This window comes from Oryza glaberrima, chromosome 6 (assembly GCF_000147395.1).
Source record: "Oryza glaberrima chromosome 6, OglaRS2, whole genome shotgun sequence".
In the NCBI taxonomy this organism is placed as follows: Eukaryota; Viridiplantae; Streptophyta; class Magnoliopsida; order Poales; family Poaceae; genus Oryza; species Oryza glaberrima.
Genome location: NC_068331.1, coordinates 19045504 through 19058457, shown reverse-complemented (window position 1 = coordinate 19058457; position 12954 = coordinate 19045504). Strand labels below are relative to the sequence as shown.

General features: G+C 43.1%; 1 pseudogene; it reads right to left on the bottom strand.

The window, feature by feature from the left end:
• Positions 1-5821: 5821 nt before the first annotated feature.
• LOC127776973 (uncharacterized) lies at positions 5822-7749 on the bottom strand (annotated as a pseudogene).
• Positions 7750-12954: the final 5205 nt, after the last annotated feature.

The window sequence follows — 12954 nt, the reverse complement described above, 5'->3', positions numbered from 1 at the left end:
ATGCATCAGCAGCGTACACGTGGAAGGCCAGGATGAGAGGAGCTTGTGGTGGTTCGGCCGAACCCTGGGCCCCATCTCCTGGCTTCTCCTTTGGCAGGGTCACTGACTGGTGAGCCCTGGTGACAGTTATGGCAGTTATGACCCGTTTCATGGTGGTTTCACCTGACTTGTGGGCCCTTCAATCCGTGTACTTGCGTCTGATTGGCTGGAAGTGTGTTTCCTCGCATGACATGTGTGTTTTCTCCTTAACATACCTGCATACACATATTTCACCAACACTAGTGGAATTGATTAGTAATAATCCCTACCACTAAGTTGGATACCATGTTTTATTTCATTATATGCAGGTATTGACGGTCAAATATTATGATTTAAGGACCGTCAACAACACCCCCACACTTAACCTTTGCTCATCCCGAGTGAAGGCAATGGACTCTACAATAGAGTTGTCGAAGTTTGATGTCGCGATTCCGGTATTTGCATAGTATGAGAATCGTTGGTACTAGGATATATGCGAGATTGTAATAAAAAAGATGGGGACGAGGATTTTTATACAGGTTCGGGCCCCTAAATTGTCAGGTAATAACCCTACTCCTGTTGGCCGAAGCCGGTCATTGCTCTTATTCACCATAATCACACCAGTACAATATTTGGGGTAGCCTATTTAACTGTTGTCGACTTGACGGTCTGAAGTGCTGACTCGTAGTCGACAACAGGATAGCCTTCCTCCTCGAATCCGCATCCAGCGAGATCAAAGACAACGCTATGTCTCTCCTGACAGTATCCGTAGACACCGTAGGGGACTAGCCATGCTTATCTCTGAAGTCGATATCCGGCGTCTTGTCTTGGTGCATGTTGGCTTGTATGTTGATCTTGTGTCTTGATCTATTGTTCCGTGTCCCCTCTCCTCCTAGGGGGCCTTGTATTTATACCCATAGGTGTCTCCTTGTCTAAGTAGAATTAGGAAAACTAATATGGATACAATCCGAGTAGTCCTTGTTGTTTCCATGTAGAACTCTATTCATCCTTCCTTATGCGGAACTCCTCCTATATCCGAAGGTTGTTTCCGTATAAGACATGGTATGTGGTGGGTCCTGCTGAGATTTAGTCAACTACTATTAGGTATGTGGTATCCATAACCCTGACAAGAGTTACGACTTCCTTACTAATAATCATGCAAACAAATTATTCAAAGTCATACATGTACTTGTGAAATACCATGCAGTCCTGAGCAATTGAGAAATGGAACAATCCTTACTCAAGTCACCCTAACTTTTCAAGAAGAATAACTTGGGGTTTTTCATGTAACACAAAATTATAACTTTACTTTGCTCCTCAATTAATTCTCTCAATCACTCAAGGTGTATGATTCCTCACAAATGCATATGATTGTGCCTTTTATTTTCCTACCATCTAATAAGGCTTATGTGGAGCTTAGGGTATGGAAAAGAGTAGAGCATTACTTGCATCACATATATTGCAAAGTCAAATAAAGGATCCACGGAAATACAAGTGTCACGTCCTGATTTTTTTCGCTTTCTGTTCTTCTTGCCTATTTGCGAAAATTCACATTTGGTTTATTCGTCTAAAATAGCTTAATGAAAATTTCGTTAAATCAAACGGTTTTAAAGTGATTAATTAATTAATTACGTTGTTCGCTTTGTGATTCTTAATTGGAGTTAGTTGGATTTAATTTGTATTTTGGAAGTGGAGCTCAATCCCTAATTCAAATTCCATCCAAATCCAATATTCCTTTTCAAATCCTAAATCCTTCCCAAAAATTCCAAATACTTTATATTTGGAATTTTCCATAAAAGTCCCTGTCTTTTTCCCTTTTTCCTTCCTCTCTTTTTCTCTATTCTGCCCTTTTGCAGTTTAGCCCTTATTCTTCTTCCTTTTTTCTTTTTTCCTCCACCTTCTTCTACCTCCAGCTCTCTCTCTCCTTCTTGAGCTGCAAGCCTGGGGAAGCCAAGCCCCAAGCCCACGTGCCGCCTCGGCCTGGCCTAGCCGCCGCCGACCGAGCCCGCGCCAGCCGCGCCGCAAGCCCACACGGCCGCCACCAAATCCCGCTAGCCGCGCCGCCAAATTCGGAGCCGCCGCCTTTCCAAAGCTTGCGCCGTGCGCCCTAACCCTAGCTACTCCCTCCTCTATAAATACCGTCGGCCACCGCCCCCTTTTCCCCCTTTTTTCCAAAGCCGCCGCCATCTCCACCGTGAGCAGCCGCCGCCGGGAGCCGCGCCGTCATCGTCACCTTCTTCCTACCGCACCGCAGCCGCTGGTAAAGCCCTGAGGCCGAGCCTCTTTTCCTTCCGCGCCGTTTTCCTCTCTCCTCAACTCCGGCGTCCGCCGCTCGTCGTTGATGGGTCATCTCCACGTCGTCCCGGAGCTCGGTGCTGCGCCACCGGATTCGCCTCCGCCTCCTCTTGCCGACGCCACTGCTCGTCACTGCAGCTGCGCGCCGTCGCCGGAGAACGCCGCCGACGTCGCTGTGCCGGAGTCACCATGCCGCCATGGCCGAGCACGCCCAGGCCTGTGGTGGAGTAGCTGCTCCTTGTCCTCTTCCCTATGACACTGACGTATGGGACTTGCCATCCAGAAACTCCAAATAATCACAGCCGTCCAAATCCCTGGATCAAATCCCAACCGTTGGATCTACATAATCCCTAACCTATGCCACCTCAGCCCTAGATCCATCCATGTCAGTGCCACCTCATCGCCTTATGTCGCCACGTGTCGTTCCACGTCATCGAGTCTACATACACCGAGTTCACCCATACACTCTATGCCACTGACAGTGGGCCCACATATATTTTCCTTATCTAAAAATAATTCAATTTCCGAAATTAAATATCCAGAGAATATTCTCGGAATATTCCTTTTTCTTTTATCCTCGGATTTTTCCTGAATTCAAACTTCCGGAGGCTATAACTTTTCCGTTTGAACTCCGATTCGACCCATTCTTCTTCCTAAATTCTTCTAAAATCGAGCTCTACCTCCTGGTTTAATTGGTTATTTCATTTGATGTTATTTAGTTAGTTTTTCTGTGTGTTTATTTGTTTTTCGTTTGCAATCGTGTAGACGTTGGAGCGGAAGAGCAGTTTGCTCCAGAAGACGCTGTGCAAGGACAATACTGGGATCAAGGCAAGTGCACTCTTTGAACATATTGAACCCATTTGTGAAATGTTTTGTTTTGAATACATGCATTGTTTTGTTTATAAACTATCGATGGGTAGCGTGACCTAATTGTTATTATTATCCTACCTTTCATAATTATTGATTGCCCATGATTCCATGTCACCCTAGTCTTTGTGAGTTGAACATTGGGCTCAACTCATGGTAGAGTAGTTATGCTTAGCCCGCTCAAGGTTGTTTTACAAGCAAAATATAATTTTGATTAATCATATACTTATAATCACTTTTATATGAACTGTGTGGCTGTGTGCTATCTTTTCGGTAGCATGTGTTGCACCGTGTAAAAAAACGGGCAGATAAAACATTTTTGACCAGGGTGATGGGTGGTTCTGTGTGAACCTGGTTAGGTGGTAATGTGTCTGTGTGATCGTTGCCGGGTATGGTCTCTGTGTGAGCCTACTATTGAGCTGTGTGCTATTGTAGTTTGGCAAGTTGCCTTGGTCAATTAAGGACTTCACTCCATAAGTTATGGATTTGAGCCTAACATGCAACCACATGTTCTCATGGGAAGAACCTAGCCCAGTAGGATTCCGAGTCTTGGCATTGTCGGCCCAGGTGGCTAGATGATAGGAGTTTAGGTTCGCCATGGGGACTTTCTTGTCTTTGTGTGGGAAAGGTGTCTCATGTGGGAAGGCAATGTTGGGACGGAGTTTCTAAAAAGCCTTGTTACAGACTCCTTGGCCACACACAACCTGAAGTGTGACACTTGCGCATGGCCGTTAAAAGGACGATGTATCTTGTAGGTCAAGCTGTACAACCTCTGCAGAGTGTTAATTAATCTATTCGAATAGCCGCGTCCGCGGTCATGGACATGCTCGGTGATATCTCATGAGGGGTAGTTTGTGAAAACTGGGAATGAACTGTGTGCAGGTTAATGAATATAGCTATGTGGTCCTGTGTGGATGGATAGTTGGTAATACCCGTTATTTATAACTATTGTTTTAAACCTGTTTATAAATTGTTTATAACTACAAATTGCTGTGTTATGCAAAATAGCCATTACCTTTGTTGTCAGCTTTGCATATGCATATTTCTGTGTGCTTGCTGAGTATTCCATGTACTCACCTTGCAATTCCCCCAATTCCAGAAGAAAGGTTCCTGCTGTTTCCTGAGGAGTTTGCTGCTGAAGACGAGGAATAGGTCGTGAGTCCCAGTTGACTACCTGTGGCAAGTTGAATGGAGCTACTACGCATTTATCATATTTCCGCTGCTACTTTAATATTTTCCTTAGGCCCTTCGTGGCAGAATAAATGTAAACTTTAGCCATACTTTAGCCATAAGGCTTATCACAGTCATTATTAATATTAAATATTAAGTTTCCTTTGTGATGTTGGCTGTGATATTATCTTTGTGTCTGTGTGTGCTAGCTTGATCCTGGACTAGCACTTATACACAGGAGGTCCTATTTTGGGTCCCCACATCAAGTCATACTTTCTGGTCAAGAATGTGCATGTGTATGTGTATGGTAAATTTGTGGGTGGAAAGAGAAAATTGCTAATGATAACTCTTTTTTATACCTCCTCCCCCATTTATTTTTCCTTTGAAATTTTGGAGAGTGCATGGCTACTTTTTTTCTTTCTTTCTTTTTTTTTCATCATCGTGCTCCATACTTGTGTGAGCACTTTTTTTCTTTATTTTTCATAGCCATGCCTCTCTCTCTCTCTTGGAAAGAATTTTGGAGGAAGAGGCATAAATGACATGGAGTATTTATTTTGTGGAAGATGGACAAAATTAATGAAAAATGAGAAATGCTAACTTCCAGTGTAGAAGTTTAGCATAAGTGCGTGTATGTAGAATGTGTGTGATCTTGACCATGAAAGTATGAAAAGCATTTCACTAGGGTCACAAAACTTGACAACGCTCAATGTAATGACAAGCAACGTATGTAGCAAGCTAATCATGAATGATCAACCTATGGCTCTAGTGGGAATGAAAATATCAATGATGAGTTTAGCATCGTTATATTTTTTCTTTTTATAAGATTCCCAAGTGTGCAACATGAAGAGCAGGATTTCTATCATCAGACTATATCTCATTCATCAATTACCTAGATAACATGGGGTCCCTATTGGATATATCACCACAAGCAACAAGTAAAGAGCTATGAATAATAGGCATGCATGCTATTTTCAGGGAGACCATGAACTCTAATTGTACAATCCGTAGCTTGAGTTTAATTTACTTTGATATTTTAGAATTGATAATCAAATTAAACTCAAGATAGAATGGATGTCCAAAGGAAAAATTGTGCAAACCTGCGCTCTGTATATAACAAAGGACGATTCATGGTTGAGGTGGTTCATCCGAACTGGAGGTTTGGCTGACCCCTCATTGGGTCTGACTGCATCAATTTACCTTGTTTGGTTTGTCATAGCTCATCACTTCTGGGTGATCTTGCCTTGGTTATGGCGTTGATGTACAAGATCACCCCCCCCACACTTGTCTTTGTACCTAGAGTACTTTATTGGACACAAAAAGAAAAAAGAAAGACAAGAGTGAAGCAAAAAGGGACCCACTTGGTTGGAAGACCAAGGAGCCAACTTATATTTTATTTTATTTTATTCATGGTATCTAGACCTAAGATAGCTAGAGGAAGGCCTAAGGACTTGGGGCATTGAAAATTAACGGATCAAGGGGTACCTAAGGATTCCGAGTAAAAGCTAGAAGCAACTAGATTCACAACATCTAAGTCACGATCAACTTCTAACGGATCAATAAAAACTTTTAAACGATGGCCATTACCATTTACCTTAAAGATGTTACCTTTGTTGTCGCGCAGCGTGATGGCTCTATGTGATGAAGCCTCGACGACGGTATATGGACCCATCCATTTACTTCGAAGTTTTCCATGTCCGAAAAGTTTCACCCGTGAGTTGAACAGCAGCACCGTGTCCCCTGCCTTGAATTCTTTGTGCTTGATCCGCTTATCATGCCATCTTTTGGTTCTGTGCTTGTAGATCTGGGCATTATGATAGGCCTTGTCCCTCCATTCCTCCAGCTCAAAGAGCTGCATCTTCCTGTGCTGTCCGGCTCCCTTTAAATCCATATTCCAAGTCCGGATAGCCCAGTGCACCTTGTGTTCCAACTCTACTAGAAGGTGACAAGTCTTCCCGTAGACAAGTTAGTATGGTGACATGCCGATGGGTGTCTTATAAGCAGTCCTATATGCCCAAAGTGCATTAGGTAGCCTTTTCTTCCATGCCTTCCCCATCTCATTGACAGTCTTCTGTAGAATATTCTTGATTTGTCTGTTGCTCGTTTCTACCTATCTACTTGTCTGGGGATGATATGGAGTGGCAATATTGTGCTGAGCCCCAAGTTTTTGCAAAAATTTTCGGAAGGTCTTATTGATGAAATGAGACCCTCCGTCACTTATCACCATCCCCAGAGTTCCAAAACGAGGGAAGATAATCTCATGGAACATCCGGCGGGCGTGCTTGGCGTCTGCGGCCCTGCATGGCATTGCCTCTACCCACTTGGACACATAGTCAACGGCCACCAGAATATACTCGCAGTCATAGGACTTTGGGAAAGGTCCCATGAAGTCGATGCCCCATACATCAAAAAGCTCGACTTGAAGGTTGTGTGTCAGTGGCATCGCATCCAGATCAGTGATCCCTCCATGCTTCTGGCACCTTGTGCATCTCCGAACGAATTCCTTTGTGTCATCATAGATTGATGACCAAAAGAATCCACTCTACCAGATCTTTGCGTGTGTCCTAAATGCTCCATAGTGACCTCCATATGGGGCAGCATGACACTTCTCACCGAACCTCATGCCTTCATCTACCGGAACGCATCTCCGTAGTAGACCATCTGAACAGACTCTGTACAAGTAAGGTGCATCCCACAAGTGCCTGCGGCTCTCGTAGATCAACCTCTTCTTATTTTCTCCCGGTGGTACATGCCCCACAAGGATAAAGTTGACGATGGCTGCATACCACGGGTCAGAGTCTGTGACTTTCAACAGCATGTCGTCTCGCAGATAGTCATTTATCGGTAGCTCCTGCATGTTAGTGATTTGCATACGCGACAAATGATCTGCAACAGAATTTTCTACTCCCTTTTTATCCTTAACTTCTATGTCAAATTCTTGGAGTAGAAGATGGAAATCTATCTTACTTAGACAAAGTAATTAAATAACATAAGAAAGGAACACGAATGCTTACTTTATAGAAGAATTTTCTCTGAACCCGGAGCAGAGTGTACTGACAACTTCGGTACTCCTCCAGAATTCCTCCTAGGAAGCTACACTCGTCGAGGTAGAAGTCGGATGAGCGCCAAACTTTCGGGCACTCCTCCAGAGCTTCCCCTCACTCTCTACCTAATTCTAATGTAGAAAAGATACAATAGTGCCTATTGTAATTCAACTCAAAGTTGTGTGTGCGTGAAGTAAGGGAGAGGAGCTCTATTTATAGCCTCCATATAATGGTTACAGGTATGGGAAGCGACCAAAACGCCCTTATCCGTCATTGGGAATGCATCAGCATCGTACACGTGGAAGGCCAGGATGAGAGGAGCTTGTGGTGTCCTGGTCGACCGAACCCTGGGCCCCATCTCCTGGCTTCTCCTTTGGCAGGGTCACTGACTGGTGAGCCATGGTGACGGTTATGGCAGTTATGACCCGTTCCATGGTGGTTTCACCTGACTTGTGGGCCCTTCAATCCGTGTACTTGCGTCTGATTGGCCGGAAGTGTGTTTCCTCGCATGACAGGTGTGTTTTATCCTTAAAATACCTGCATACACATATTTCACCAACACTAGTGGAATTGATTAGTAATAATCCCTACCACTAAGTTGGATACCATGTTTTATTTCATTATATGCAGGTATTGACGGTCAAATATTATGATTTAAGGACCATCAACAACCACCCCATTTATTTCTCTCTCTCTTTATCTCCTCTCCTCTCCTCTCTCTTTGTTCTCTCCTCTCTTCTCGCCGACAGCGGGCATGGGTGCATGGCGATGGCGTCGGCGGGCGGCGAGGGCAGCGGATCCGGCAGCGCTGTCCTCGGGAGGGCTGGATTCGTCGCCCTAGGGAGGAGTTCGGCGCTCGACGGCGGACAGCGGGCACGGCGATAGCCTGCGGCAGCGGATCCGGCGATGCCGTCCTCGGGAGGGCCGGATCCGCCGCCCTAGGGAGGAGCTCGGTGCTAGGCGGCGGGCGGCGGGCATGGCGATGCCTTGCGGCGGCGGATCGGGCGGCGGTGTCCTCGAGAGGGCCGGATCTGCCGCCCTACGGTGGAGCTCTGCGCTCGGCGGCGGGCACGGCGACGTTGCGGTGGATCGGGCAGCGCCATCCTCGAGAGGGCCGGATCTGCCGCCCTACGGTGGAGCTCGGCGCTCGGCGCTCGGCGGCGGATCTGGGGGTGGCGGTGGCAGCGGCGGTCTCGGGCGATAGCGGCGGCGACGGTGACGACGGGAGCGGAAGCGGCGGCTGAGACGAGCTCGGGCGGGGGGCGGCACTAGGTTTTTTTTCATTTTTTTATTTTTGGAATTTATTGTTTATTGCGATTTTTTCTCTTTGCATACGGTCGGCTTAAGCGCCCGCATGTGAAAATTGGATTTTCGCATGCGGGTGCCCTGGCCGCATGCAAAGATTTACATTTTCGCAGACGATTTGGCGCATGCGAGAATCGCTCCGGCCCGTTTGCAAAAAGGTTTCTGTAGTAGTGTCAACTCGGCAACGCTATTGTGATGACCGCTACACGGTGCAGAAGGACCAACCAAAGTGGTGGCCTCATTGCCAACGACGTCCTATGACATTCACAAGACGTCTCCAATGGCATTCTCTGACATCTACAAGTTGCAAGATGTTAACAATTGCAGTTTCGTCTTCACACCATGGCGTAAATATTTTTTTCGCCTTCGGCTATTTGTGGCTACACCTACAACCACGGCTACTTCATGATCGGCTACATCGAGGAATGTCTATAACAAAAATCATTGACGGAAATTCTAGTCAAAGCATTCGTGTCATCGCTATCGTCTATGACACTCCCGCTATGACTGCGGGAGGGAATAGAGGAGAGTCAAGGGACGATACCGAAGGGGACGCATGCACCAGGTGGAGGACCGTCCATCAGAGATGCGACCGATGATGGTGAGTCGAAGAAAATGAAGAAATATAAGATTTCAAATCCAGTTGCAATCGTTCGCTTTGCTCCCGTTACGACTGAGGGGGGATGTTAGTTAGTTAGAGATAAAGATACAATCCTAGAGATAAATCTACTCCTACTTATATTGCACTCGAAGCCTCTATCTCCTATGTAGTCTTATTTATACACACATACACACACCCATGAGAGGGTCGATGTAATTCATCAGAATATAACAATTAGATTTTCCACATTTGTTAGTGATCATGAAATGAGAGCTTCACATAAGTTGATGGGAGTAGATCCCCAAAACTATTTGAAAATTGAATTCCAAAGATAAAAAAAATCAAACTTTGTTTAAGGTGAAGCTAACTAGCTAGGGGTTTTGCCACTAGACGGTACAGTAGATGGATGGTACACCATCTAGAAGTTATAGCTGTTCATCTTGTTGTCGGGAATAAGCGGGATGTTTTGTGGAGACACCTACGGATCGGACGTCCGATAATACACAAAACATCGGATGCCCGCATCCCTGCTTACTAACATCACTCACAAGTCACAACTACCCCATGCATGTTGTTATGGGCCATGCACTACTCCCCTGCCGCATGCACTGTCGCAAGCTGCTGCACACACACAACTAGGTGCATGGTAAACATATTCTCTCTCTTCTCTGACCAACCTTTAAATGAACTTTAAACTATTTTTCTTCATAAACTAATTATCTTTTTATGAGATTTGATTGTACCTCTATATTTGTTACAATTAAATCTTTAAAACAAGATCTCACATGCTTATGTTTCTAATAAAAAATATATAATTATATTTCTAACTAAATATTCTCATATAAGGAACATCAAGTTATAACTATTGAGACATCACGAAATACTTACTGAGACATCCAAATAACATCAAGTGCAACATTTGTGAATGAACTAGTGTAACATCACACAATACTTACTGAAACGTTCAAATAATACCACGTGCAACATTTACACATAAACTAGTGAAACATTAAAAAAACTTATTGAGACATCCAAACAACACCGTTTGCATTTTTTTTAAAAAAATTGCAACATAACAATATAAAATATGCAACAATGTCGAATTCTCCGTGAAACACATGTTTCTCACACATGAAACATCAAACACATATATATTTAATATGAAAATAATCATGTGTGGTCTTGTTGTAAAGATTTAATTGGAACGATTACAACGGTATAATTAGATTATAAATTGGGTAAATGATTTAGGAGAACAAAATTTTTGAAGTTTCCAAGTATAGCCTCATACATAAATTAGAGAGAGAATGCATGATTGTGCATGTAGGGGAGAGAATGAGAGAGGTGTGCGTGTGTGTGAGTGTGTGTAGGAAGCCCGCATGTGCCTACGAGTGTGTATAGGGAGAGAGCTCATCTGATTCGTTGATTGTTTAGGTGTCCGATATTTTGGTTTTCATCGGATGGCCGATCGCAAGCGTTTCTGATGTTTTGTCAAGCTATAAATTCGGGAAAAGCACGCAGGTAGGAGTAGGCACCAAACAGAAAATCAGAGGAAGAAACGTTCAGCTTGATGTAACATTTGGCGATGATTTATTTAATCTACATCTCCTTCGCGTGCTTAATTAAGGGCCCTTTTAGATCCCACCCTAAATTTTACACCCTGTCACATTGAATGTTTGAACACCTACATGAAGTATTAAATATCGGCTAATAAATAACTAATTGCACATATTGCAATTATTTTGCAAGACGAATCTTTTAAGCCTAATTGCTCCATGATTTGATAATATGGTGCTACAGTAAATATGTGCTAATGACAGATTAATTAGTTTTAATAAATTCGTCTCGCGGTTTACTGACGGATACTGTAATTAGTTTTTTTATTAGTGCCCGAACACCCCATGCGACACCCTATATAATACCCGATGTGACACGCCAAAATTTTACACTCCTCGATCTAAACACCCCCTAAATACTTCCACCATCCCAAATTATAAGGCATATTTTTTTACACGATATTCAGTGACATATTTTGACCATTAATTTATTTCATGTTATGTTTTCAATGAATATGAAATTAGCATCACATAAAAGTACTTTAAAATATTAATCTAGTGATATAACATGCATAATAATTCTTAGCATAAATATAGTTAATTATGATTATTAACCAAAAGTTATTTTCCTTAAAAAGAGGGCGCCATGTGATTTGGGACGGAGGGAGTATTCACTTTCTTTTTAATCATCAAGCTCAACTATTTATTACACAATTTTTTTTCTTAGATATATCAAGAGCCACCAAACGAGATACAAACTCTGGGATGGGATGGGTCCAAACATCAGACCAACTAGTTGGCACCCCGCATCTTCGTCGCAGGTTTTTTAGTTTATTGTCAAATGAAATCATACCAAACATATACAAAACAATTCATTTAAAATCATACCAAACATTTAAACTAAGTTTTAAATGGTTAGGTGAAACTCTATGTATATACCAAACATATGATAATGTGGAATTATATATGCCTTATGTTATTACAATTCATGCTTTATTTTTCCAAGCATCATTGTGTATTATTATAATATATGAATATTATTTTCGCGTAATGTGGGTATCATTGTAGTTAGACAATTTGCATCTCTCTACTTCACTTAAGTTTTTTCTGAAAATGGATTCAGATAACGATACCTAATAATTATATGCTATCTTATCATGCATAATAAAACAAAACACACATATTAAACAATAATTTGAGTTGTATTAGGAAAACATGGTGTTATGCACAAAATATGTAATAGTGCTACGTGTGACTATGAGATGGAGCAAAAGGAGGTGAATGGATAACTAATAATAAATGATTTAATTGGATGAATAAGTAGTTTCTTGATCCAGATGAATAAGTAGTTTCTTGATCCAACTGTTGTTATCTTTGTACTAATATGATCTGATGTCTTAAAATTGTTAATGATGTGGCTTCTTGCATGTCTTACTTTATAGGAGTAAATACCTCTTAGTGGGTACCAACTATATAAGAAGATAGGATCCGGATCCCTCTACCAAGGCCCCGTTCTTTTCAAGTTAAGATAGCTGGTTTTGGTTAACACGCTTTTCAAAATATTAAATAATGTTGTTAAATAATGTATTTTGTACGGAAGCTTTTCATATAGAAGTTGCTTTAAAATATCAGATAAATCCAATTTTCAAGTTTATAATAATGAATACTCAATTAATCTACACCAATAGTTTTCTTATTTTCAATAGTATCCTTACCACCTAAGTCTCAGATGAACTAGATCATGAGCACAATGAAATGATTAGTGCAAGGAGAGGTGATGTGGTGCAGCGATGGAGGTGAGGCTGCTAGAACCAGAAGGAGCGGGGTGCAGCATGAAGGCGAGGTGAGGCAGTGTGGTGTGGCCATGGAGGCGAGGTGGTGCACCCCCTGGTTGGCGTGATGTGGACGACAATAGTAGGAGATTGATGGGAGGCCGAGGCCGGCGACAGCATAAACCCGACGCGACACAGGAGTAAGCCGTCCACGGTGGCGGTAGGTGGAGGCCGATAGGAGGCCGAAGCCCAGCGCAACAACGACGGGGTGACGCCAGCTGGGATGGTAGTTTTGTAGGCTATTGGTCTGTGGCCCATGGCATTGTTGC